General features: G+C 35.8%; 1 protein-coding gene and 1 long non-coding RNA gene across 7 annotated transcripts in view; one reads left to right on the top strand and one right to left on the bottom strand.

Moving 5' to 3' along the window:
• Nucleotides 1–7,699: 7,699 nt before the first annotated feature.
• On the bottom strand, nt 7,700–12,255 carry LOC137491296 (uncharacterized). Its single transcript, XR_012398453.1, has 5 exons — nt 11,694–12,255; nt 11,332–11,412; nt 10,910–10,973; nt 10,504–10,631; nt 7,700–9,542 (listed from the first exon to the last, which is right to left on the bottom strand). It is a non-coding gene; the product is annotated as an uncharacterized lncRNA (long non-coding RNA).
• A 307-nt stretch (nt 12,256–12,562) lies between these two features.
• arhgap4b (Rho GTPase activating protein 4b) overlaps nt 12,563–27,017 on the top strand; it is a 73,250-nt gene continuing 58,795 nt past the window's right edge. For all 6 annotated transcript variants that reach the window (XR_012398451.1, XR_012398450.1, XM_068216888.2 and 3 more), the window contains exon 1: nt 12,563–12,873. The gene's annotated coding sequence lies outside the window, so the exon portion shown is untranslated. The remainder of the gene's footprint in view (nt 12,874–27,017) is intronic.

The raw sequence follows: 27,017 nt of genomic DNA, 5'->3' as shown, positions 1-27,017 counted from the left end.
GCCTAGACTCATCAGTGCTACCAAGCCAACCAATCACAGAGCTTGTTCTACGTGTCCTTGCCAGTGTAGTTACATCTTTTGAGAGGTGCGCGTCAGCTGCTCCGTACTATAAGTGTGGGCTTGACGCAGAAGTATCAATCAGCCTTGAGCCATGACTGTCCACAAACCAACAGCAAAAAGGTGCTTTCCACCTGTTGAGTTGATTACCCTAATGAATCAGTGTAATCTGGCATCCCAAATTATGCTGCGGTCACACTAGAGTTTGTGCGTGCAAAATTCTGTTGCACAGTGCTGCGAAAAGGGGCGATATTAAACAAGATGATTAGACATTTAAAAAGTGAACAATTGGTCCATGTTTTAAATTCGTGTCCAGAGAGGACATGTTTTGATCTTCGATTGGTCTCACGCAATCATGTGATGCGATTTTGCAGGTCAGAGTTCACCAAGCTTGAACTTTCCAACGCAGCGAACTGCAAAACCTGCTGCCAACCTTGCGTTTCTGGTCTGACGCATTCACGTGTGTATGAATGGAAGTCTATGGGGGAAAGTGCAGTGTGACGGCAGCTTTATCAAAAAATGATAATTCCCAAATTATCCGGATGCATTGGGAACAGTTGATTTTATTAACTCAACAGGTAAAAAGCAGAAGTTCTCTGCTGTTGGTTTGTGGACAGTCAAGGTTAAAGCCACGATTGTATGGCACTGCGGGAAAGAGTGGTATAAAACAATAAGAGATTGATGAAGTGAGCAATTTCTCCATATTTTAAATTTAGGTACAGAGATTCTATTGGTCTCACACAATCATGTGATACGATTTCGCAGGTCAGAGTTCACCAAGCTTGAACTTTCAAACCAGGTTCTGGACTGCTGCATATGCATACGTATAAATGGAAGTCTATGGGGCGAAAAGTGCAGTGTGACTGCGGCTTTAGACGAATGAGGAGTGAGGACCTGTTGCTTTTGCACCAGTGTTGTAGGCTACGCAACAAATGGCAACATATAGTTTTTTTGGATTGATTTACAAATGCCTACTCATTATTACACATTAAAAAAAAAATTAGCATGAGATGCAGAAAATGTTGCTTAACACCCATCAGTAATGAAATGCAAGTACAGTTCACTTTAGCTTCCCCTTTCTTCTAAGGAACAGTTCAACAGAATGTGTGACTTTCAGGACTCTCGTTATGGTTCAGACAGACACTGTATTAGTCAGAAAATTCTATGTTATGATGTAGCAATTTCTTGTTGCATGGAACTGAGTTTCCTGTTATCCCGCTTCCTGTGAACATGCCACACCGAAAAATGTTACCTAGAAATGGTCTAAACTAAATGTTTTTTTCAAGCCAGAAATTGATTCCCTGGCCACTTTATTAGGTACACCCTACTAGTACCAGGTTGGACACACTTTGGCCATCAGAACTGCCTAATCCTTCATGGCATAGATTCAACAAGGTACTGAAAATATTGCAAAGATGCTCTATTGGATTGAGTTCTGGTGACTGTGGAGGCCATTTGAGTACAGTGAACACATTGTCAAGTTCAAACAACCAGTCTGATATGATACACGCTTTATGACAGGGTGCGTTATCCTACAATAATGTCACAGCAGAAATCGAGACTCATTCAGACTATTCTCTGTAAACCTTTGAGATGGTTGTGTGTAAAAATCCTAGAAGATCAGCAGTTTCTGAAATACTTAGACCAGCCTGTCTTGCTCCAACAACCATATCATGTTTAAAGTCACTTAAATCAACTTTCTTCCCCATTCTGAAGCTTGGCTGCAGCAGATCATCTTGATCATGTAATTTGAGTTGCTGTCATGTGATAGGCTGATTAGAAATTTGCATTAACGAGCAGTTGGACAGGTGTATCTATCAAAGTGCACATTAAATTATACCAACAAATCAACTATTATACCATTTGACATATTCTGGAAAACATGCTACTGCTAAATAGTGTTCAGAGACGTCGGGGTCTAAATATTTCAGACCATTTCACTAAGGAAAATGCATGCTTTACATTTATCCAATTTAGTTTAGTGATAAAGTACATTAACAAAAACCTTGAGTAAAATGCTGCATGAGCTCCACGAGTTTGTGGTAAACCTGATGATCATTTTCTCAAGAATGATTTGAAAATGATCAAGAAAACTTCAATGTAAACATGAATATCTTCAAATCTGTTGAGTCACATGTTAAACCCAACACAAATGTGCTCAAAACTAAACTGTTTCTTGTTAATTCACTTACCTGCTTTAAATTACAACAAACATGTTGCATCACAGATTTTCAGTTTGGTCTCAGTGTTGATGGTGTTGACAGAAACCTTTTGTTAGTACAGTACAAATCGCTCAGTTACGTTATGCGATATAGCATGAGCTCACCTAGTCGATATAACAAGTATGTAAACTAGAATGATTATGTAAGTGCTGTGTTTTTGAAGTGACAGTATTTAAAATATGTAAGCAAGTACAATAACCCAGGGTTTCAAAAAAGTTGCAGTGTAAAAATCAGCTTATGGATACCCAAATGCTACTCAAAAAAATTAGTTTCAACTTAAATTTAGGCCCAATTGTTTGGCTTGTCTGAATTTTTAACCAGACTTGGATTCACACCTGTGAACTGTTCAAATTGACTACTCTTTCATTATGTTAGTGGCTTTTTTTTGCCCCATTGACAGCAAATAACCATTTGTTATTGATTATAGTTAGGTTTCCCTATTGGGAATAGGTTAAATGTGTAATTTTTAATGTTGATCATCAATTGGCAGCATTAACCCTTTAGATAGGCCTGTGCAAAAAGTTTTCTGGCTTAGCTTTATAGAGTAAAACAGCAGATTATAGTGTGTGTGCATAAATACACTTACCATGTTTACTGTTCTATGAGCTGAGCTGCTTCTTTTGATTTTCTCAGACATATCAAGATAAGTGCGCTAAGGTCTCACACACATATACTCCATATAGAAATATAGGCTGTACTCCATATAGAAAGCAGAAACTATGCTTTGTTTGCACTGCAACTGATAATCAACAGTAAAAATAACCTCTACCTGTTACCTCTTCCTAACAGGGATACAAGCAGCAATCAAGATTGCATGATTATATGGTGTCATGGCTCTGCAATCAAAAAAATTGGTCATAATGGAAGGCAATATAGGGCAAAAACAACCTCGGACATGACAAAAGGGTAGTAAATTTGCCCAGTGAGTATTGTTGAATTAAAGTGTTTAAACTATTCCCAAAATATGTGTCAGAATAAGGTGTCACCAAAATTAATTCCATTTGCTGCAACACAGAGAAAGTTTTGGCCAAATTAAGCCTCAAAATAACCCCAGAATGGACGAAATCATCATCAACAGCTCACAAGGGTTAAAATTACCCATTTTTAAATCAATCCCTAACCCTGGATAAATTCTAAGCATTGTGAATTGAAAAACATAGCCCAGGATACCATTTACATGGGTTTAGATTGACCCAGGGTTAAGTCTTTCAAGTGCAAAAACCCCTAGCATTCGTTTGCTTGCTGCATGTGCACTTTTGAGTGTGTCAGCCTATGTGTATGTGCTTAAAGCCAGAGACATGAAGTAGGTCAAAGCTGTGAGGACTGACTGACCAAGTGGAAACTGAACTGTCCCTAGGGAGGACCGGCCGGGGTAGTAAGGGTTGATGCGGGGAAGAGGGGCAAGTGCAGAGCCAGTGGTATCAGAGGCAGCACCGATGCTGTTAAACTGCATATACTGTATGCTTGCTACCTGTCGGGCCCTATAAATTGCATCTCGAATTGCACATATCTGACAACCTGTTATAATGTTCATGTCACAGTGATGTTCAAGTCACATCATGGCATCCCCCCAGCCACCCTCACAGTGGAGTCGCCTTTCCAAGCACTCATGGGTGGGGTGATGGTTCCCGTAGACCATTTTTTTGCCACAAGGGAACTGGAGCATGTGCAACAATCCTTGTCATGGCTATTATATCCATGATTTTATAAGCCCTTCTCGAGCAGCTGCACACCGCAACACATATATAACGCTTATGCTCATGTGTATAGTTGTGTTATATGTGCACTCTGTTTAATATCGCTGCTGCCGTGCTGAATTTCTCTTTAGGGATCAATAATCATCAATCTTTTTATATCTAGGGAGACTGGGCGGCATTGCAGCTGTAGATGTTTCGCTCAGCTCTGTGTGTTTCCATCCCGTTTTGTGTGTAAATATATATATATATATATATATATATATATATATATATATATATATATATAATGTGTGTGTGTTTCACATTATAGGATTTAGTGGGCTTAATTTTTCTTTATTTGTCACATCCCCAGGATTTTAGCAGCGAAAAATTAGCAGCGAACATAAGCTTAACCCAAGAGAGGAAGGAAACAAGCACAGGAAAGATGGGGGAGGTGAAGGAGTTCAACTTCTCTCTGCACCGTACAAAACAGTAATACAGATGGTTATAAAAATGTTTAATTCAAAGTTAATTATTAATAATTAAAACCAGAAAAGCTACAATCCACTGCAATTCACTGCTTATGTTGATCATTAAATCAAAAACTCTTTTCTGTTCTTATGACTTTCTAGACCTTTTAATACTGGGGAATTGTCAGTCTAAACTCTGCTTTTAATTCTAATATAAAGGAAGATTGTATGCCTTTTTTAGGAAGCAGGGTTAGCATCATTTGCATTAAAGGAACACTTAACTTTTTGTGGAAATATAGACTCATTTGACATTTTTGCTTTTTTTTTTTTTTTTTTTTTTTGCGGAAGCACTTTTAGCTTAGATAAGTATAAATCATTGAATCAGATTAGTGCATTAGCATCTCGCTCAAAAATGACCTGAGCTTGACTCTTCTGTAGTTACATCACGTGCTAAGACTGACAGGAAATAAAAAGTTGGTATTTTCTAGCCTGATATATCTGGAAACTCTCATTTCGGAGTAATAATCAAGGAATTTTGCTGCTGTAGCATGTCTGTAACAGGCTTAGTGATATTAAACAGCACCTAAAAATTGCCTAGCTTCTGTCATTATTATTAAATTAAGCAATTGCCTGCACAGGGAGCGTGTCTTGCAACCATGGAGACATTTGTGAGATGATCCAGAACATATTTCATTTGGTGCAAAACCTGAATGATCCATTTGAACCAGAAAATATAGATGTTTCAGGCACTATAATATCACTACTTGCTGCCGCCATGGTATGGCCACAAAATTCCTTGATTATTATGCTGGAATGGGAGTAAAGGAAAATTATAACAACTCTTTAGTTGTTTTTGAGCAAGATGCTAATGGTCTAATCCGACTCAATGATCTATGCTAAGCTAATCTAAGCTAAACGTCTCCCACTAAATCAGCTGAATGGATTCAAAAATTCAAGTGTTTATCTCTAGGGGAGTTGTAAAATGAGCATATTGTCAAAGAGAAAGTGTGACTGTACTTGTCACATGCTATATATAGCCAAAGACTATAGAATACAAAAGACGTGTCACTTGTACAGTTTTAAACGGGGAAAAGTGCAACCGTCAATATGTTTAATGAAGCCCCGCCTACTGGTACAAGAGCCAATCATTGATCTCTATAGACTGATGATTCTCTGGGGAAGAAACTCAGACCAGACCGGACCAGATGTGTGCTTTAGGACAGTTTGGTGGTTTGGTTTGGTTCAACAAACACATTGCAATCTAAGTGAACACTTGCTTCACAGATATAAGAAGTATATCCACTTTAAGCTTGAAATCTGCACTTTAAAATGAACCAAGTGCACTCTAAAGCAAAATTTTTTTTTTGGTTTTGTAATGTGTTTGAAACGAACACGAAGCACAATCCTCCCTGTAAAAAGCACATCACATGACAGCAACTACTCAAACACCCACGAACTTGTAAACAAAGAGTCGCTGTTATTTCTGGAGGGGATTCACCATCAAGGCCAAGTTATAGATTACTTCAGAAGACCTGCGTGATCAGATGATCATTATCCAGAGGATGATAATGTGTAGAATGGTCATAAATGAGGTTGGTGTCGTGATCTTGTTTCTTTCAAGTGCGCATACGCATTAGCTTGGGCAACCTGAAAAAAATGCTGAAACGATAACTGGGAACTGAAACTTACGAGGTAATTGTTGTTTAAATTCCAAAATGCAATGTAAGCTTGGCAAACTTGAAGAATTGGACATTTCCCCATTCAGGCAGAATGCCCAAGCACACTGCCTAAAAGGCGTTTCAAAGATGGCCGCCAAGTGAAATGACGTGCCCTAAAGGGACTTTGGTACAGCAAAGAAAACACCACATGTTGTAAGACCAATTCACATGCATTGACAAATACTAAGAGACAACATCCGACACTTTGTTTAGTTTTATTGGATTAGTTACTCCTGTTGGTGTCTGTGTAAGCCAATTTACTGATTAAATATGCTGAATCTGTGGTCAGGGTGTGTGTCCAATACAGTTGGCATCACAAAACAGGAGGTTGCACAAGGCTAGAACTTTCATGTAAACGGCAATGTGTTCCCAGTCAATGATGCTGATGTTTCAAACAAGGCAGTTGACCCAGGGTTTAAACGTGTAATTTGTGAAACAGCAGTTAATGAAACTTGGATTAATTGTTACCCCTTGGGTAAATCATAGCAGTGAGAAATAAAAGAGCAAGGAAGCCCATGATATTGTTTGTTTTGTAGATTTAAAGATTCAGGGTTATCGTTAAAGTTTGAAAACAAAGCCCTTCCCAGATAGCATATCTGCAAGAAGAATTTGTCTTTGTCCGCAAGAAAATGTCTTTAAAAGGTCTGAAAGTCTAAATCATAAACATCTTAAAGACATATCATAAAGGTCTGTTTAACATCTGTCAGATGTTTCATTATAGATGTATTGCAGTTAAGCAAACACTCAAAATATATGTTTTCCAAATGTAATCACAAGCATCAAACAGACAAACTACAATGTAAGTGCGCTCATGCTCCTTTGCTTCTTCAGTCCTTTTTTATGAAATTCCCTTGTGACTTCTCCATACTATGGGCGCCAACTGTGACAATCTTCAAAATACCCTACTTTGTGTTCTTCAGATGAAAGAAAATCTGTGCTCAATATGGGTGGACTTCTTTAACATTGTTCAACATGCATATGCAAATCTTTTAACTTTAGCAGAAATTTGAAGAAATAGCTGCAGCTTCTAAATTCATTAGCCATGCGTATTAATGTTTCAAAAACAAATTTAATGCTGCTGGCACATTCACAAGTCACGACCCACACATAGGCACTTATTCTCGGTATAGCCTACTTGAGCATCTAAAGCTGTGATGAGTGTGTGACTACCCAGCCGGCATTTCAACGGTGATTCAACGTTGAATCAACGTCAGGTCTATGGTTGGATCAACGTTGAATTACCTTTCGATTTTGCAAATTGGATCAACGTTTATATAGTGACGTTGTTTCACCGTCGGACCACCACCGGTGATTCACCGTTGAAATCACAACGTTGTTTCACTCTTACCTTCTTCATGGGTGAATTGTGGTCGTTTTGTAGACGTTGAATGAAGGTTGAATTACCTTTCGATTTTGCAAATTGGATCAACGTTGATACCGTGACGTTGTTTCACCGTCATACATTTCAACGTAAGTTAAATAGAAATTACATACAACGCAAAGTCCATAAATATAGCAAAGAAATTTTTACTAATAAAAAATACACGACACAAATACACAACTTAGTCTGTGTGTCAATTTATTTAATACACACCTCATTATTTCATTTATTCTAAATATACAGCAACATTTACAGCATACATAGTTCATTAAAACCATGCAGGTTACTATACATGCTGTACACTCAAATACAGAAAAAAGGCATACAATTAAATAGTCACTTTTTAATTAGGTTTCATGAATTAAAGTTAATGTTTACTAACATGAACAAAGAACAAATACTTGTACAGCATTTATTAATCATTTAATTAATTGAAATATGTCCCGATGCTATTAAAATCAAAATGTATGCTTGTTAACATTAATGCACTGAGCTGACATGAACTGTACTTTCTTTATATGAAAGATGCTTCATTGCTCTTTGTTCATGTTAGTAAATACATTAACACTTACTAATACAACCATATTGTAAAGTGTTACCGTCTTCAGAAAGACAGATACTAACTAAATTAAACTAAGTAACTAAACTACGCTTCAACCATCACAGTCTCCAAAATACAATTCTGTTTACAAAGTTTACAAAATACCCATTTTTAAAGTGGCTGCAGTAAAAAAATAAAATAAAAAACATCACTCACAACTAAGAATCATAAGTGAAAGTGAAATACATTACATCTGTTTGAGGTTTTATAGGTTGAGAGAAACACTTGAGGTAAAAGATGGCACTGGAATCTTTTACCTCAAAGAATCAAAGAATCAAGTGTAAAACACTAAAACATCTATATCAGTCTAGCACTTAAATACATTTATTTCTCAAACACCAGGTGAGTTTCCTACAAAATCAACAATGAGGTTTGCTATTCCAATTCATTGTAAATGAATGGCTTTACTTTCACAATAGTGAAAACTCATGCTATAATCTAAACCTGACATTACTCCTTCACTTTGCAGGTCTACATGCTAAATATTTAGTAGTTGTTTTTTTTTTTTTTGTTTAAAGTACATCTATTGTGTTTAGCATTACTGCAGCAAAACTGAGCACCTGTGACAGTGGAACATAGACAAATATTTCAGTAAATCATCAAGAAAATGTGTAGAATATATGGTTTGATTCTCTCTCACAAAGACAACAGTAAAAGCAATTTGTTATTCCATTATTATTATTAGTATCATAAAAATTGCATGTTCACATGGGTCTTATAATAATGGCTCACATTTGTGAATGTAGGACCACTATTTCACTATTACATGTCACATTAACTGTTCATATAGGTTCTGTTATTAATTACTTGTGTCATCCCAGATACTTGTTAATCTTCAGAACACAAACTAAAATATGTTAGATTAAATGCTCCTCATCCTCTACAGACAGCAATGGTCCCAAGATAGTCATTGTCAAGATAAGGCACAAAACACATTGTCAAAACGTTCCATGTGACTTCAGTGATTTCCACTGTGAACATACCAAGCTCCAACAACACTTTAGTGAGGCAAAACAAAACAGTAAATACAAATGTGTTTGCATATATCTCTCCCGCATCAGATCAGCGTGTGTGTTTACTACGAGCAGTATGCACACACCATGACCTGTTGTGGCAAAGGCAAACAAGTTATTTTTACAGTACTTACTGTGATTTAACCTTTATGACAAATGTACTGGACCTGTTACTATACCTGATATATCACTATCTTTTATGAATGCAAATTTCACTGTAACGGGTGCTGTTGTTTTGCTCCAGTTACACCTTTAGAGAACACGGTACTAGTCAGACATCCATACAAAAGCAGAGAGTTTGGTCTTGTGTAGCAGAACTGCAATAGATGTCTGTCTGTCTAGGCTGACACTGGTTTAGGCCATCAGTATGTCCTTGATGCCCTCAAATGGAGCTTCCAGAAAACCTGCAATAAATGAAATACGAGGTTACAACTAAGTTGGTATCAGCTATTATACAAAGTGAAATTCAAATATTTATTTTTATTGAATCCAAATTTGTCCTATAAAATCGCCACACTCAATAATTTTGACTCATCCATCTGAATATTCCTAACTAAGAGAAGTGAAGAATTAGGTGTGATGTCGTCAGGAAGCCCTTCGCCACCACCGGTGCCAGCATTTCCAGAATTCAAATTTCAGATTCTCGAAAAAATTGCTTTTTTTTTTTTTTTTTTTTAACCAAGGCTGCAGTAAAGAATCATGAAACATTCAACACATCTAATAATTACAAGTTGTTGTAAACCATTACATGTACTGTAAAAGCTGTTTAAAGCTTTTTAGACATGGTTGAGAAAAACTCTAGAAGGAGTAGCACTTCTGTAAAAGTCTGCATGTAGGACAGAGAATAAAAAGGATAGTTAAAAATTTGTATTCTGTCGTCATTTACTGACCACATTGAACACAAAAGAAGATATTTTGAAGAAAGCTGCAAATCTATTTAACCATTGACTTCTATAGTATTTTTTTCTACTATGGAGGTCAATGTTTACAGGTTTTTAGTTTTTTTTTCAGAATAGCCTCTTGTGTTCAACAAAATAAACTCATAATGGTTTTAAACCATTTGGGGAGTAAAATGTGAGTCAATTTTCATTCTTGGGTGAACTATCCCTTTCAGTTGGAAAACACCAGAATTCTTAAGTAGACCCTTTTCGCAAGACAGATGATGCATTTCATTTGTCATCTTAATCCTCAAGTTTTTAATATTTAGATTTATTTAAATAGCATGTTTATTTATTTGTTTTAATGACATTTAATAAAACAACTTCTCAATGACATCACATGTACTGGACCTGCTACACATGTATCACTATTTTTTTGAATACAAATTTCACTGTAACAGGTGCTGTTGTTTTGCTCCAGTAATACCTTTAGAGAACACAGTAGCAGTCAAGACATCCATACAAAAGCCTTGGTGTGGAGTAGCAGAACTGCAGTCTGTCCAGGCTGACACAGGTTTAGGCTATCTGCGTGTTCTTGATGCCCCTCAACTGGACCTTCCAGAAAACTCAGAAAGTTAAAACCCATTACACCTTTTATCTGCTACTATACAAAGTGTAATTTAAGCATTAATTTCTCACTAAATACATATTTGTTCCCCAATACTGTCACATAGTATAACATCACAACATGATTTCACAATAATAATATCAATATAACAATATAATATCACAACATAGCCTAACAATCAATAAACAAACAGATTAGAAAGAGAATATCACCAACCAAAGCACCAAGAAGATTTAACAGATAGTTAAAGGTAAAGTAAACTTACATGGACAAAGCCTTTTCCATTCAATGCTGTGCAAGTTAGTGCGTCTCTGGAGTAAGTTACATGTCTAAAAGCAAAAACAACAACAACAGTGAAACGACAGCAGTTAACTTTGTAATAATAACACTAATAATACAGCGTATAAAATGGATATTGTTTTATAACGTTGCTCAGTAACTTTAAACTGCGTTTGGAGTTTATCGCTTTGAATTTGCCATAAAAACGCTCATTTAGATTAACGTTAAACATGTGACATTACCTCGAGGTTAGCTGCGCGTCACTGGAGCGCAAACAAGACTAAAAACAAACTGGAAAGTTTTAAATGCTTCAAAATTCGAAACACTACACCTCAAAAGTCACGTTTAAGATACACTGACAAAATCGGGGGGTAAATAAAACGTTAAAGCATCTAAAAACACGCTTACCTCTGAATTCTGCTGCACTGCAGGTCAGGTGTTCGTAATTAAGTGAAGTGAAGCGCTGCGCGTGGCCGCGTGCGCGGAGTCCTCCAATACCATGGTAACCAAACATGTTGAATGTTGGGTGAAGCCATGACGTTAATTCAACATACAGATCATGATAAAAAATGTCAACGTTGATTTGTACAAGGATTTCTGTAACTTTTTTCAACCATTTATCATTTAACATTGTTTCAACATGAAAGCAACAACTGACATATTTTCAACCACATTTCAACGTTGAAGCCTTGTCATATGCAGGCTGTTTTTCAACCATTCAACATTAAACGTTCTATCAACATTATTTCAACTTTCAAAACACAACTGACCTTATTTCAACCATATTTCAACGTTGAAGGTCGGTCGTGTGCCGGCTGGGATAAATTGGCGGTTTTGTGGGCAGCATTTCCTGTGAAGTGCGAACTAAAAACTTTTATACCCTGCTCTCATTGTTTGCATAACAATAATGGACTCAATGGTTTAAACAAGTATTTGTACATCCGGTGCATAGTAGATCTGACACATAAAGTCATTAACACATGACTGCGCGCGCGGCCAGACAGAACATGTTGCGTTTTAAAACAAAACGCAGCGCAATTGAAAGGAAAATAACGACGTGTTTATAAGCTTATCATCGACGCTGACACAGTCAATTACAGACTACAGTCTATGTTTGGATAGAAAAACGCGTTATGTGTGTGTGTGTGTGTGTGTGTGTGTGTGTGTGTGTGTGTGTGAACAGGACCGGCCATTACACAGACAGCAGGTGTATGTTTTTGTGCCTGCGCGTGTGTACAGGCGCGTCGTCTATTGTTTGTTTATCACCAAGATACTGCTATACCTAATCAGTCCCCTTTGGTTTGGCATTATTATCAGCTTTATAGCTCATCTGCAAGAGCATTAAATAGATTAATGACTGCATATTAATCCTGTACATATGTATGTATGTGTGTGTGTGCGCGCAGGGAAAAGGGGGGCTTATGTCCGCGAGCACAATGCAAGGTCATAAGAGAAGCATTTCACGGCCACAGAGAGGGAATATTAGGAATGAGAGATGGAGCAAATCGGGAGGGGGAAAGTCTAAGAGAACAAGACAGCATATTCATATCCATCTCTGTATTTATAGTAAGCCTGCGGGGAGGGGGGTGAAAGGGGCGTGGCTTCGTTTGTGACATTCTCTCTGATTGCCTGAGAGCGAGGAGACAGAGAGAGAGAGGCTGTGCTTCAGCATGCGCGTGGTGTGTGTGTGCGCGCGTGTGTATGTGTGCATGAGTGTGTGAACCAAAGAAGGGTGCTGTTTTCTAGCATGCATGCATGTCTGTGTTTGTGTGTGTGTGTCTGTACGCCTCTACCTTATTTTGAATGCACGCCCGAAAGGGAGAGAGTCATGTGTGTAGAATGTGTCAGAGGGGGTGAAATCAAACGGTCTGCATGAAATCTGTGTGACTCAAACACAGTGTTCTCTGTGTCCAGCGAGAGGGAAGGAGAGACAGAACCTAGGAGAATGAGGTAAGACAGGGCTTTCTTTATTATTTATGACTTTAAATTCACTGTCAGCAGGAGCGCTTGTGTGTTTATGTGTTCTCCCTCCACCTCCTCACACAGGCTCTCTGACATGTTAATGGCTTTCATTTTCAGAGTGCAATAGGATGAGTGTGTGTTTTTGTGTGTGTGTGTGTGTGTGTGTTTTTGGCAGATCCGTCCATCACGTCCACACATAAGCTAGCCTACGTGCTTTTGCATGCATGTCAGATTGTGCGCATGAATGCCACACAGTGAGAGAAAGACTCTAACTGGCTTTCCCTTTCAGTGTGTCTCAAGCATTGATTGATATCAGGCTGTCCATCCCACCTTTATGCTTCAGCCTTCCAACCCATCACCTCCCCTTTCACCTCCTCTACCTCTGTGGTGTTGTCATTTGGCTGAGGGTTTCCCTCTGTGTGTCTCTTTCTCTCCACCTCTTATACAATCCCTTGTCTCTTGTTTTCAGATCTCAAATCATTCTTAAAGAGATATTACCCCTTTTGGTTAGCACTTGTTAATGTTTGTGCAGCCTTGTGTCATTCTAAATTTGTATGACATGTCTTTTGTCTGTCTTAAGATGTTTGGTAGAGTGTTCATGCTGCTCTTTTCCATTATTTGAAAGGAAATAGTGTCTCGGGGTTGTAAATGCTTCAAGTATAACAAAAAGTATTGTAATAGCAGTGCACATGTCAATCTATAGCTTGAATTCTCTTTTTTTTCTGTTCTCATGTATGACATGTAAAATGTCTATATTAAATGAACAGTATGTAATTTTTTACCACTAGATGGCGTGTATTCACAACCAACAAAGCATAGTTTTATAGCAGTGTAACAGAGTGTGAGTTGTCATCTTCATTGCATCCTATGGGACTTCTGCCGAAATAATCTTCATGGATGTGCTAAAGTATTCAACATTTAATTTGATGGTACAAAGCAGAGGAAGACTGAAAGCCATAGATGTGAAACAAGGATTTGAAACATAACTGTAGCAGTTACTGATATGAGACATGTGCAACGTGGCACAAAAGCAGCAGAGCTTTTGTTTTGCCAAAGTTTACTGCTTATGATCACTTATGATCATGGGGGGAAGAAGCAGCACTGTTTTATCATACTAAATACATTTAAGGATTTACTTATAATGCTGCTCTATGCAGTCTAATAAAACACAACATAATAAAGCTTCTTTAGTGTTTTACTGGATTATATATTGAACATTCTTCGAAACATTTGGAATAGTGTCAGCTAAATATGTAGTAAGCAAAATGTATTTGTTCTAGTGGTTTTTGAATATTTTAATGACAAAATCATACATATTGTGTATTTAATTAAATAACTATATTAATAATATATTACATTCAGATATGTATTAATTTACATTTTTCTCATTGTTATAAAAGATTTAAGATTTGGTTAATTTTTGCATCACAGATGTCAAGCAGGTTGAGACTGAATACAGTTCAGTCTTTATTTACTCTTCCTTATGTCATTATGAACCCACAACTAATAACTATACTCAATAAAACATTTAGGGATACTTTTATTGGGGGAGACAATGTTTTTTTTGGAATCAGGAAAGTCAGTGGGGTCCTAGTCTCGTGTAGTCAGACCCCAGACTGATGGCTGAAGGTCTGGGAACTTTGGCTGCTTTGAATGATCAAAGACTACCCACTATGTTATTTGACTGACAGGTTAACCAACCAATCATGTTTCGTTATTTGTTCCACACCATGTTTGTTGGGGTGGAAATGTCCTGAGATTAACACGCAACTGTGCATCATTCATTCACGAATGTAACAAAACAACAACAACAACGCATCAAAACTCTAAATGATCTGTCAGCAAAACATAAAAGAAATCAGTAGGACATGTACTGTATATAGACTTTGTTCTGAGATTAATTCATTATTTTGGTGATGCATTTCTACATAAAGATGAGATGACTGGGTGAAAGTTTTCTTTGTCAAATCAAATCACTTTTATGTCACCTCATCAGCAGCACATGTGCCATGAGGAGTGATAAGCTTAGGTGCTGGCTTCAGACAGTGCAAAATACATCAACATACTCCAAAATTAAAAACAATATATTATTAGCAATGATGACAAAAAATACATAAAAGACAATAAATACGTGAAAGACAGGAAATACGTTAAGATAAACACATTACACACATGTAGACAAGTACACATTCAAAAAGATGGACACATAATTTGACTGTTGTTGGGAAATTATCATAGGCAATATTGTTTTAGTATCGTTTGTTCTGTAAAAGCAAGATTTTATTGTTTTTGTGAGGATCCATGATTAAAAACGTTACTGTTTTGAACAGTGTTTTTCTTTTATCATTAAAACCAAAATAGCAGAATATTTGAGGAGTTTCGCAGCCATTAAAAAAAACTTGACTAAGCATACCCGTGTGTTTGTCGACATCAAGTGTTGTAGCTTTTATGAAGTATTGCATACTTCTAATAGTCCAGCATTTTATCCTCTCAATAACAGACAGTTGTGCAGGCAGTAAATCACAGACTCATGAATGTCTCAGAAAGTGAATTAATGAGCACTGTCATCAATATAAACATTGCAGCTTTTTTATGTGCTCAGACTTGTTTCCAGGTGGACTGGTTAAGGTTGCTGCACACTCGACTCCTGAAAATTATGTGTATTTTAACCAGTCAGAGAATGACTGAGGATCTGCTAAAGTGTTTCATCATATCTAGGCCTGCTCTATTAATTATTTTAGAACTGAAATCACGATTTGAAAAGGTGTGATTTTCAAATTGCAGAAACTACAATTATTTCCATGCGCTATATCATATATGCTAATATATGGTATACAGGCATACAGTTTTTGAAAGTTCTGACAGTTTGTAAGCACAATCTCCTGAACAATATGAAAAATGTAACAAAATCTAAATGTAAAGATTTTAAATATCTTTATATTTAAGAATATATATATATATATATATATATATATATATATATATATATATATATATATATATATATATATATATATATATTAGGGCTGTAACGATACACGATATGAAATCGAAATCGTGACACTCAGATCTACGATCCTGTGTTGCGGTGTGATAAAGGAGAATCGTGACACACCCCATGACTACCTTTCCAATAACGTCACGCGTGCCTGCAAAAGTTGAGCTAGTTGAAGAAGAACGTGAGGAAACACTTTTTTTTCGCTCGACATTACGAGCACTGCTCCGTTTAAGCCCTCGCAATATGTGTTTAACCGGGAGAGCTCGCACGGAGCTCTTAGTAAGGGACCGTCTGAATGTGTCAGGAATATCAAAAGCAAAACCAACGTAACCCCGCTTGACAACAGACAACGGCAGAAATATTGCCAATGCTGTCAAAGCATTGTTGTTAATGTGGCTGCGCAGAGAGGGATGGGCTTTCACCAGATGCCCCGACTCCTCTGCAGAGGAAACTTTTCTGTAACCGTGCTGTGCGCTTTCTGTTTAACCCTTTGAGAGTTAACGTTACGTGCTGACTGACAGGTGCGTGATGCGTGAGGCCAGGAAACAGGACGAAGCTTTCAGTCAAGATGAACACAGTTTCTATAATTATACTTTGTTTATAGATAAAGGTATATGGCTCTGTATATAATCACTCTATCTTGCTGGAGTTTATAGCCGTTTTGCTTTACTTCAGGAAGCATTAATGCCGCTCTGAAGGTCTAATCGCTGTTTTAAGTTATTCAGAGCTGGATGAATGTACAAATCTTGAATATCACAATAGTATTAAATATTACAATTGTAACAACATATACAGCAACACTTTTGCACAATCGATACCCAGCTGATTCAGTCGTTTCATAAGATGGCCGCGCTTCTTCTCTTCTTTTTTCCTTTTCAACATAAAGGCAGTGAGGTGCGCCTTGCTTTCGGACCCTTGTTCAACTGCAAGGCATAACATGCAGGATGATAACGTATAACCCGTGCCTACAGACACATTTTCCAATGAAGAAAAATAAAAGAAGAATATTGCTGTTTAATACAGACGTGTTGATGCCAAACCAGCGCTGATGTTGACCTATATCTGCGTCATAAACGCAACAAATAGGCTTTACTTTTTATTTTACAGCTTATAAAGCATGTATGCACATTAATGCAATATCATATTTAAACAACAAAACTGTTTACAAAAAGTCAACATATGCCCGCGTTGTTGCTGTCTTTTCATCACGCAGCGCGCACTTGAACCGCGAGGGAGAGAGAGGATACCATAGCAAGACATAATCTTTAAAATAATGATTTCTATTAAATGTAAAAAGTTTTGTTATTATAATAATAACAGCGGGGCATTAAATAAATGCATTTTTTCCATGGAGCGGGCAATTTGAGGAAGTCTGCGATATTTATTTGACGGAAGAAAAAACATATGATTGGAAAAAAAAAACAGCCTATGCCGGTTATTAAAAAGAATCAGTCAGTATTTTCGTTTTGTAATATAAATTAATTATTTAAATGAAAATAATTTAGGGCAGTCCTATTTATTTTATTCATTTTATTTAGATTATTCTGCTCTTCTGTGCCAAACACTACAAGATGCTCTGTTGTTCTGTTCTGTTATTAATATGCATATAAAAAATCTGTATTTTAAAATGCAATATTTAATGTGTCAGACACAAAATAGACACATCAATTTGTTTAATATCAAATTTATAGTAATCTGACCAGTTAACCGTTAATAACCGATTAATGAGCGGCGGTTGTCGGTTAGCAAAATTAACCGAAATGAGCATCCCTAGTAGCCATTTAATTTACTTTTTCTATGTAAGAGAACTTGATTGAAAAATAATTTTCAACATGCTTGAAGCATCTACACAATGGAGTTTAGATCTGTTTGGTTTTTCAACAGTATTTTGTTACAAAGAAAACAAAAGTGATAGCTTTGGCTATTTATTTATTTTATATATGGCTATTTATATTGTTAATAATTTGCATAGTTAATATTGTTCTTTGATGTTTAGTTTCTAAAGATTTTTCAAATGTTATTTAATAAAAATTGTTTTAAAAATCTTTTTTTTTCCACCCCACATGAAAAAAAAATCGTGATACGAACCGAATCATGGGTCAAAAATCATGATACGAACCGAATCGTGGGTTTGGTGTATCATTACAGCCCTAATATATATATATATATATATATATATATATATATATATATATATATATATATATATATATATATATATATATATATATATATATATATATATATATATATATATATATATATATATATATATATGTGTATATATATGTATGTATATATATATATATATATATATATATATATATATATATATATATATGTATGTATATGTATAATTTAATTTAAAATAAAGTCGTCATTTTCTTAATTTGTCATGACAACTGACGACTTAATTGGAAAAAATGGCAACGATGTTTAAGAGGTTTTAAATAAAACTTTGGGATTATGTTTATTATGTAAACCTGTAGCTGTTTTATTAAATAGTATAAATCACATTTTAAATTGCAATTCTAAACAGATAAATCACACCTAGATGTTTTCTCCAAATCATGCAGCCCTAGCCATATCCATCAGATGTTTAGCTAGAGGTCTGTGGGTGTTGCTTCATTTGACCTCTGAGGCTGAGACTAGTGGGGTCCAGACCAGCACCAACTCTAAGGCATTTTGCACATCAATATGAAAATCATATATCTGATTTGAAACAACATGAGAATGAGGAAAAAATTACTTAATTTTACCTTTGAGTGAACTGTCACATTAAGAGCTCAATAATTATTCAGATATCAGTCCTTTACTCACAATAAGGGATTGTATAGCTTAAAATAATTTGTTTAAAATCATGTTGGCAAGTCTTTTGTTGCTCTTTATAATTTTTGAAGCTGAGAAAATCCCTTTCATTCAATAGAGAAAAAAGTATCATCATTCTGCTAAATGTCTCCAAGTGTGCTCCATGGAATGACATATTCAAAGCAGTGTCTTAGAGGATGACTAAACAACGGCAGAATTGTCATTTTTGGGTTGCAGTTGGGACAGATGCTCCCGTGAAAGAGGGATTCACGGATAGATGTATGAGTGTTCAGAGGCCAAACTTGGCAGATAAGCCAGGATGAAAGGCGGGAGTGGAGCGATGTGTTCCTTATACCCACAGATCACGTCACAATGTCAGATTTCGGGGGAAGAAGTGCACGAAACACTACAGTGACTCAAGCTGCTTAATATAGGATTAGAGTTTGTGTGAGAGAGTGTGTCCGTTTTCGTGTACACATGCTGAAAAGGAGCGATGGTGCAGCAAAGGGAATCGTGATTGTCAGATAAGCAGTCTCATTTCAGTATGACCTCTACGCAGCTCCTGCATTTACTGTCTGTCATATCTGTGGGACTGTCCATTCTATCCTTAGTGCTCAGAAGATGCTCTTTCATAGCTCAAGTGAGTTAGTGAATTTCTCTGTGATGTTTTTGAAAACATTTTTAATGTTTAAAAAAGTGTCATGATATCCCAAAACATTAATTAGCTCAAGTTGTTTTATCTGTTTATCTGTTGTTAGCTAGCATATTAGCTCATTTCTGAAGAATCACATGAAGCTAAAGACGAGTAAAGACCCTTTTTTCCGTTCATTGTTTAGGGCTAAATCTAGTTTGAAGTATGTAAATGATCCCATTCATTTAAATGTAGAGCTGACAGTTTACTGTGAAACGAGGAACAGAGACTGTTGGTGACAGGATGTAGAGTAGGTGTGTTTAGCATTGCGTTAAAGTTGACATATTTAGCATTTTGCTAATGAAAATGACTATTTTGGAGCAACAATCAAAAGAGGCTCCATGGTAGATTACAGAGTTCTTCAAATATTGCGTTGGAGTTTTTTTTGTCAGTATGAGCAAGTTTAAATTTTGACTAACGATTTATTGGTTTAATGATTTAAAGTGATAGTTCATCCTAAAAAAGAAATGCTGTAATTTCATTTCCTTTCACTTGTTCCAAACTGTTTGAGTTTTCTTTTTCTGATGAACACAAAGGAAGATAGTTTGAAGTAAGCTGGAAAAAACCTGTAACCGTTGACCCCCATAGTATTGTTTACTTTCACATAGTCATCATATGGAAGGCACAAAATATCTCTTTTACCCCCGGTTTCACAAACAAGGTTTCAGGCTAGTCAAGATTAAATTGCATGCTTGAGCTTTCTCAACTCAAAATAACTCAAATAAGAGATGTCTTAAAATATGTCAGTGTCATTTTTTTGTCTCCAGGTGCACACCAGTAATATTTTTCTAAGGCCATTTTTATAAATGTGTCTTAAATAGCCTGATTTAAATAAGGCCTAGTCCTGGCTTAACCTAAGCCCTGTTTGTGAAACTGGGCCTTCGTGTTCTCGAGAATAAATAATCCCATAAAGGTTTGAAACCACTTGAGGGTAAATAAATATGAAGAGTTTAGATGGAAATTTCTTCTAAAATAAGCGTTTTTCTTAGACTGTGTGGGCTCAGTAATTTTACTTTTATAGTGACGAATAAGTTATTTTTTTATATATAAAGTTAAATAACTGAACATAAACATAGGAGGCTAAGATAAACACTCATTTTAGGAGAACATTTCAGATGGAATTTAAAGGTTTTTACATATGAACTCTTCATATTCTTTTTGGATGAACTGTCCCTATTTCTGCTTGAGTACCTCTGTAATTTAGTATGCTTGCCTTGTTTACTGTTGGTTACTAGGTTACCAATACTAATCAGATGCTATAATAATGTGATGGAAAAGCACCTAATGCCCATATGCCTCTTTAGGAATTAATTAATGATTTACTTAAAATTATGATGGAAGCCTCGCAAGTGTCAAACAATGTTGCTTTCAATTTGATCTGGTACAAATATTTGACCTTAATAAGCTGAACAGCAAAACAAAAACAAAATTTTTTTGTGACAAATAGGTAGGGCCTCAGAGCCAAACCCACCCAAACCAGAGACATTGTAGTTTGGGGGTCCTTACAAGCTGAGGTAAACTTATCAGAAAACAGCCTTTAACGCTAATAAAACAAGCTTCTTTAGTCCTGTTTTTGTCACACATGCTTTGATTTCACTTGAATTTTATCGAAGCTTTAAAGCAGGGTTCACCAATCCTGGTCCTGGAGGGCCGGTGTCCTTGCAGGGTTTATCTCCAACTTGCCTCAACACACCTGCCTGGATGTTTCAAGTATACAAAGTAAGAGCTTGATTAGCTTGTTCATTTGTGTTTGATTAGGGTTAAAGCTAAAATCTGCAGGACACCGACCCTCCAGAAACAAGTTTGGTGACCCCTGCTTTAAAGGAACACTGCACCTTTTTTAAATAGACTCATTTTACAAGTCACCTAGAGTTAAACAGTTATGTTTTACCACTTTTGTATCCGTCCAGCAATCTCTAGGTCCAGTGGGAGAACATTTAGATTAGCTTAGAATAGATCATCAGATTATACCATTAGCTCAAAATGACCAAATTTAGTGTGCTTTTTTATGCTAATATGGCTAGGAATTATACTTTTATTCTATGGCTGCAGCAGGAATAATATATTACGCAGCAACTAAAAATAATCCCCATCTAGGTGACAAGGTAATGATGCTGCATAAAATCACTGTGCCTGCTCAGCCATTATATGGCAGCAAAATTCCTTGATTTTTACACCAGTATAATATTCATCATTTTCTTTTTGGCTTAGTCCTTTTATTAATCTGGGTTCGCCACAGTGGAATGAACCGCTAACTTATCCAACATATATTTTATGTAGCGCATGCCTTTCCAGCTGCAACCCAGCACTGGGAAACATCCATACACACTCATTCACGCACATTTAGCTTACCTAACTCACCTATACCGCATGTCTTTTGACTTGTGGGGAAACCGGTACCCGGAGGAAACCCACGCAAACACGGGAATGATAATATAATTCTTTTCATTTTGCTTTTGTCTTAGTACACAGTGTAGCGATAGAAAAGTCAGGCTTTAAATAAAAAAGTAATCTAAATATTTTTAAAAAATTTTGATCGAGATTCTAGTGGTCTAATCCAATTCAAAGAACTATGCTAAGCTAAGCTAAGCAAAGCTAATAGTACTTCTGCAAAAAATGAGCCTATTTCTTTGTAAAATTTCTAAAAAAGAGACATGTTTCAGCTTCATCAAAGATAATTCAGCTTAATCACAGAAATAAACAAAAATTTCAAATGTTTTAAAACCGAAATAATTTCATAATTATAATAATAACGCTGTTTGTTGACTTTTTAGTCAAGTAAATGCAGCCTTCGTGAGGATAGTAGTCATCTTTACCTAAATCAGAATGTAATGTGTATTAGCTGAGACACAGATGAGATCTCTCTTCTGAAACTCTAAGTGAGATTACTGTAGCCATACCTCAGGGGAAAACAATTTTGAGAAGCAGGAGACTTAATCACATTGCTGACTAGCAGAAATCACTGAGATGCTACAAAGATCTCATTTGTGATGTTTCATCCCTATGGGCAGCCGTCAGAGCAAGGCATATCTTAATTAAATGATTAGTCTCAAGCTAATTGCCTTTGCAAAAATGCACTTCATCATAGTCCATAATGCGTGCCCAGAATTTGGCTAACTTTATTGCAGATTGGTGCATTTGTGATCTCATTATTTTTTGTGGAAAATTAACATATCATTAACATTAAAAAGGTTTGTGGACAGCCTTGTCTAAAGCTTTCTATAAAAATGAGCAATCGTGAGCGTGAGGGCTAACAGTGCCACGGATGTGGTAGCCATTATCTGTGGTCACATCACATGAGTTTCTGTGCTGCTTTGTTAGTAGTAATGTTGTGGTTTACTGTTGTGTAATTAGTATGTTTCCATTTTTTGTTTCATTTTATAGTATGACTTTGTTGCAAATTATAATATAACATGGTTTTGCACGACTTTGAGTAGATGATATTCAGAGTTTGTGGTTGCAGAATCAAATAACTTTGAGTTAAACAAATGAATGAATAATTTCAATATATATTACATAAAACTTTTCCCAGAGATGGGTTGCGGCTGGAAGGGCATCCGCTGAGTAAAAGCGTGCTGGATAAGTTGGCGGTTCATTCCGCTGTGGTGACCCCAGATTAATAAAGGGACTAAGCAGACAAGAAAATTAATAAATTAATTACATAAAACAAACCTAAAACATCATGAAGCCTTAATTACTTAAAACATCATGAAGACAACAAAGTCGAAGAAATGCTTTTTTTAAGTTATAGTAACTAAAACTGTTTTTTTTTTTTGGCGTGATTTATTGGCTGTGCAATCTTTCAAAGGGATTTACATTGAAGTTATTTCTATGAATATTCTATTTTTATCATCACAGGGATCATTTTTATTTTTACAGTCTTTGGTTTTAACCCAATAGCACAGCTATCTAAAAAAAACATTGATTATTTTTTATTTTTTTTATAATAATACAGTATAATATAATAATAAATTTTTATTGTATTTTTGAAATGATAAAAGCAACCATATATATAAACTGGTGTTGTAACAATATGTTGCAAAGTAAACTTTTGCTTTCTGTAACATTTATTTAATGTTTTAGGATGAATATTTTTTTCTTGTTTAAATTAAGCATACAAGGCTGTGCTAAATATTTAATATTGTATAGTGCAGCTGTTACTTTTATGTAATTAATAGGGTAATATTTATTAAATGATATATAAATTATTGAATTATATTTATTGAGTTATATGTCCCATGAGTTAAATTAAGTATTTGCCTTTCATGGCTCACTATCAAATTTAATGACATTAAAAGAAAACAATGAGCATAAGAGTTTATTAAACACTGAAAAATGTTTGACTGACTATATATACAGTACACAAATAAAAATATTTTACATTTAATATATGACTTTTTTAAATAACAGTTTTTTTCCACAATGTAAAATTTAACATTTAATCTTAATGTAAAAAAAAAGTTTCAGGTTGCTTCTCAATTTTGTGTGGTGCGGCATTATTTAGTCGACTCTGATTTTGTGTGATGTTGTCTTTCTGGTCTTTCCCACTGTCAATGGAGCAGTCCGGCGAAATGACAAAGAAAGCTGATCCTGATTGGTCCTCGTGCGTGCATTTAAAAAATGCTGATTGGCTCACAGAAAGAACTTTATAGAGCCAAGCTAGAGTTCGACTTTGTAGATAAACTGTTTTTTTTCTTTCAAATAAAAAAAAATCTTAAAATGTAAACAGCTTATAAAAAAAAATCACATAATGTAAATAAGTTGTCAATTACTAATAATATGTAAATAACTAAAATTTGACAAAAATGTCAGATGAAACCTTATAATTCTAAGGTGACGATTTGTCTTCTCCCTTTTTTGCTGATTCAAAAAAAGGTCTGAACCGTGAACTGTATGATCTGAACCATGACATTTGTGATGTTACACCACTAATGAGAATACTTTACTAATGTCTGCAAAAAACAAAAAGTGCTTGTAGTTATTTACTGTAAATATCAAAGAAACTTATTATTAACCAGTTTGGTAAAACAGATTTTTACTATATCATTTTAAAGTTTTAAGTTTTACCGTTTTTCAATCATAGCCATTTTTAAAGTGCAGTGCTTATAGCTTTATGAAATTTGAAGAGATTTATATGTAAAATATAGTTTTGTTGTCACTCCAACTCATTAGCATTTCCCAAAACCTAGTTTTTGTCCTTGGAATACAATAAAAGACTTTTATCAGCATGTTTAGCAGTGCTTTTTTTATGCGTACAAGCTGTAAAGAAGATTTGAAATCAGTCCAATAGCTTTGTGTGAAGATAAGATCAAAGTTGAAGTCATTATTTACTGAACAGTACCACTGATGTGCTTACCATTTGCAACAAACACACATCTTAGACATTTGCCTAATTTCTGTGTTTTCTTTTGTGTTCCTCTGAAAAAAATAAAAAGAGTCATAAATGTTTGGAATTTGCATGAAGCCGAGTAAAAGGACTTGAACTTTCATATTTGGCTGGGCTCTCCTTTTAAATAAACATCTAGTGATGCATCACATTCAGCCTTTAATGTTTGTGCCTTTGTTTGTGCGGGGGGAGAAACACTCCATGGCAATGAGAGAAGCGTGATCTCAGCGGCGGTGGCTAAACGTGTATGTGTGTGTGTTAGGGGTCCCTCTGGTCCTCTGCTCTGAGAGATAAGACCACAGCTCAGCTTCTTCCCAGCCTCCACCGGGAGCGTAAAACAGGATTGATCCCATGGATCTCCAATTCCTCTCAGTATCTGAACTCAATACAGCAGACAGATCAAGTTTAAACAGGACACCGGAGTGGTTTCACACAGGCATTCCACTGCTGGATCAATATATCAGCTTGCTTATGTGCTTATGTGTGGCTGATATACTGGCAGTCTATATAAAAATGAAATGAATGCGCCTCCATTATGCGGATTTTGATAATTGCTAAATCGACTGTGCAGTTAGCTGACTGGACACTGTGTTTTTGGTCACATAGCATTTGTTTTTGGTCTGAAATAGCAGGTTTTTCCTTAAAATGCTTTGATCTTTTATGCAGAATGAAGAAAGCACTGCCAAGCGTGTATATATTTAAAAAAATAAAAGCACTGACATGATGCAGCAGTGCTGGCACACACTAATGCAATAGAATTCTAGCCCATTGTGCACAAATCCGATTCAACTCATGCGAATCAATAATAGCATTATCATAATGAAGTCTCTGCTGAGTTCTGATTGGCTGGCTCGGGCTTTTGACCTCTAGCCGTGGAGATGGAGGAAGTGAAGTGCAGACCGTCATGACCGCTCAATGACTGGGAGTGTGGTGATGATGTGCTCTTTGCCTGGAATCTGTCGACAAGAAAATGTGTTGCCTCAAAGTAACGTTTAAATCATTGGAATTATGCAACAATATTTGTTATGCCATTGTTGCCCGGAAAGCTTTGTGCTTAGTCCATGCAGACCTCAGGGCTGAACACATGGCTTTCAGTAAACGAAGTTACTGTTGCACTTTTTTTTTTACTAGAAAATAATTGCAGTTATAATAATTGACTTAAAAAAAAATGTAAAGTAGAATGGCTGAAATTCAGGTTTTGTTTTTTGTAAATAGTTTGTTTTTTAACATTTAGGAAAACCAATGTTTACAGTCTACTGCAATTCTATTCTTATTTTTATTGACAATATAACTGACTGACTCCCTGGGTTGTTTATATTGAAGTTGATATTTAGCCGCACCGTGTTGGTGTTTCGTAACATCTAATTTTTACAAGTTGGGTTCGTTAGCCCAACGCTCAAATCCCAATCTGGAGTACCAGGACATACAAACACACACTACACGCAATTTAGCGTACCAAATTCACCTGTAGAGCATGTATTTGGACTTGTGGGGGAAAACCGGAGCACCTGGAGGAAATACACGCAAACACTGGGAGAACATGCAAACACTACACAAATTCCAACTGACCCAACCGGGGCGTGAACCAACAAACTTCTTGTTGTGAGGTGACAGCGCTGCCTATTGCGCCATCATGCCACTCTTATACAATATTAGGCTTCATAATGTATTATAGATATGTCTTTGGTAAATATTTATTTTTTTAACATAATAATTAAGTAATTGTGTATCATAGTATGTGAATTATTGTAAATAAAGTACTTGAAGGTCATGTGATCTTGAGATATAACAGATATTTAGAACCATGGCGTTATTAGACATTTAAAGTAAGCAATTAAAAAGTTTGAAATATTAATTTAAAATATTTAAATTAAATAAAATAAGTTTATTTAAAGAAAATAAAAATTGTTGTATGTAAGAACCAACCATGGTTTTCTGTCAGACTGATCTGGCTTACATCATTGAGTCTCTGACCTAAACTAACATATTTAAATACATAGACAAATTGTCATTATAATTATTATCCATGTGAATGCTTGGCAAAAGTATGTAAAATGCCTTTCTGTTGCTTTCTGTCTTTCTGTATGTAGATATAATAGAGCATGGCACTGACAAGTGGGACAGGGCGATTTAACCTAAAGTCAAAATCTTGATTAATTCAACATTTTAACTCGTTTACGATTTAATGAACGATTATTTGATTGATTTATAAAAAAAATTTTGCCCTCATAGTTCACTGACAAGGTTTC

The sequence above is a fragment of the Danio rerio genome, chromosome 23 (assembly GCF_049306965.1).
Source record: "Danio rerio strain Tuebingen ecotype United States chromosome 23, GRCz12tu, whole genome shotgun sequence".
In the NCBI taxonomy this organism is placed as follows: domain Eukaryota; kingdom Metazoa; phylum Chordata; class Actinopteri; order Cypriniformes; family Danionidae; genus Danio; species Danio rerio.
The sequence above is the reverse complement of the archived record's forward strand: the minus strand, read 5'-3'. Positions and strand labels throughout refer to the sequence as shown.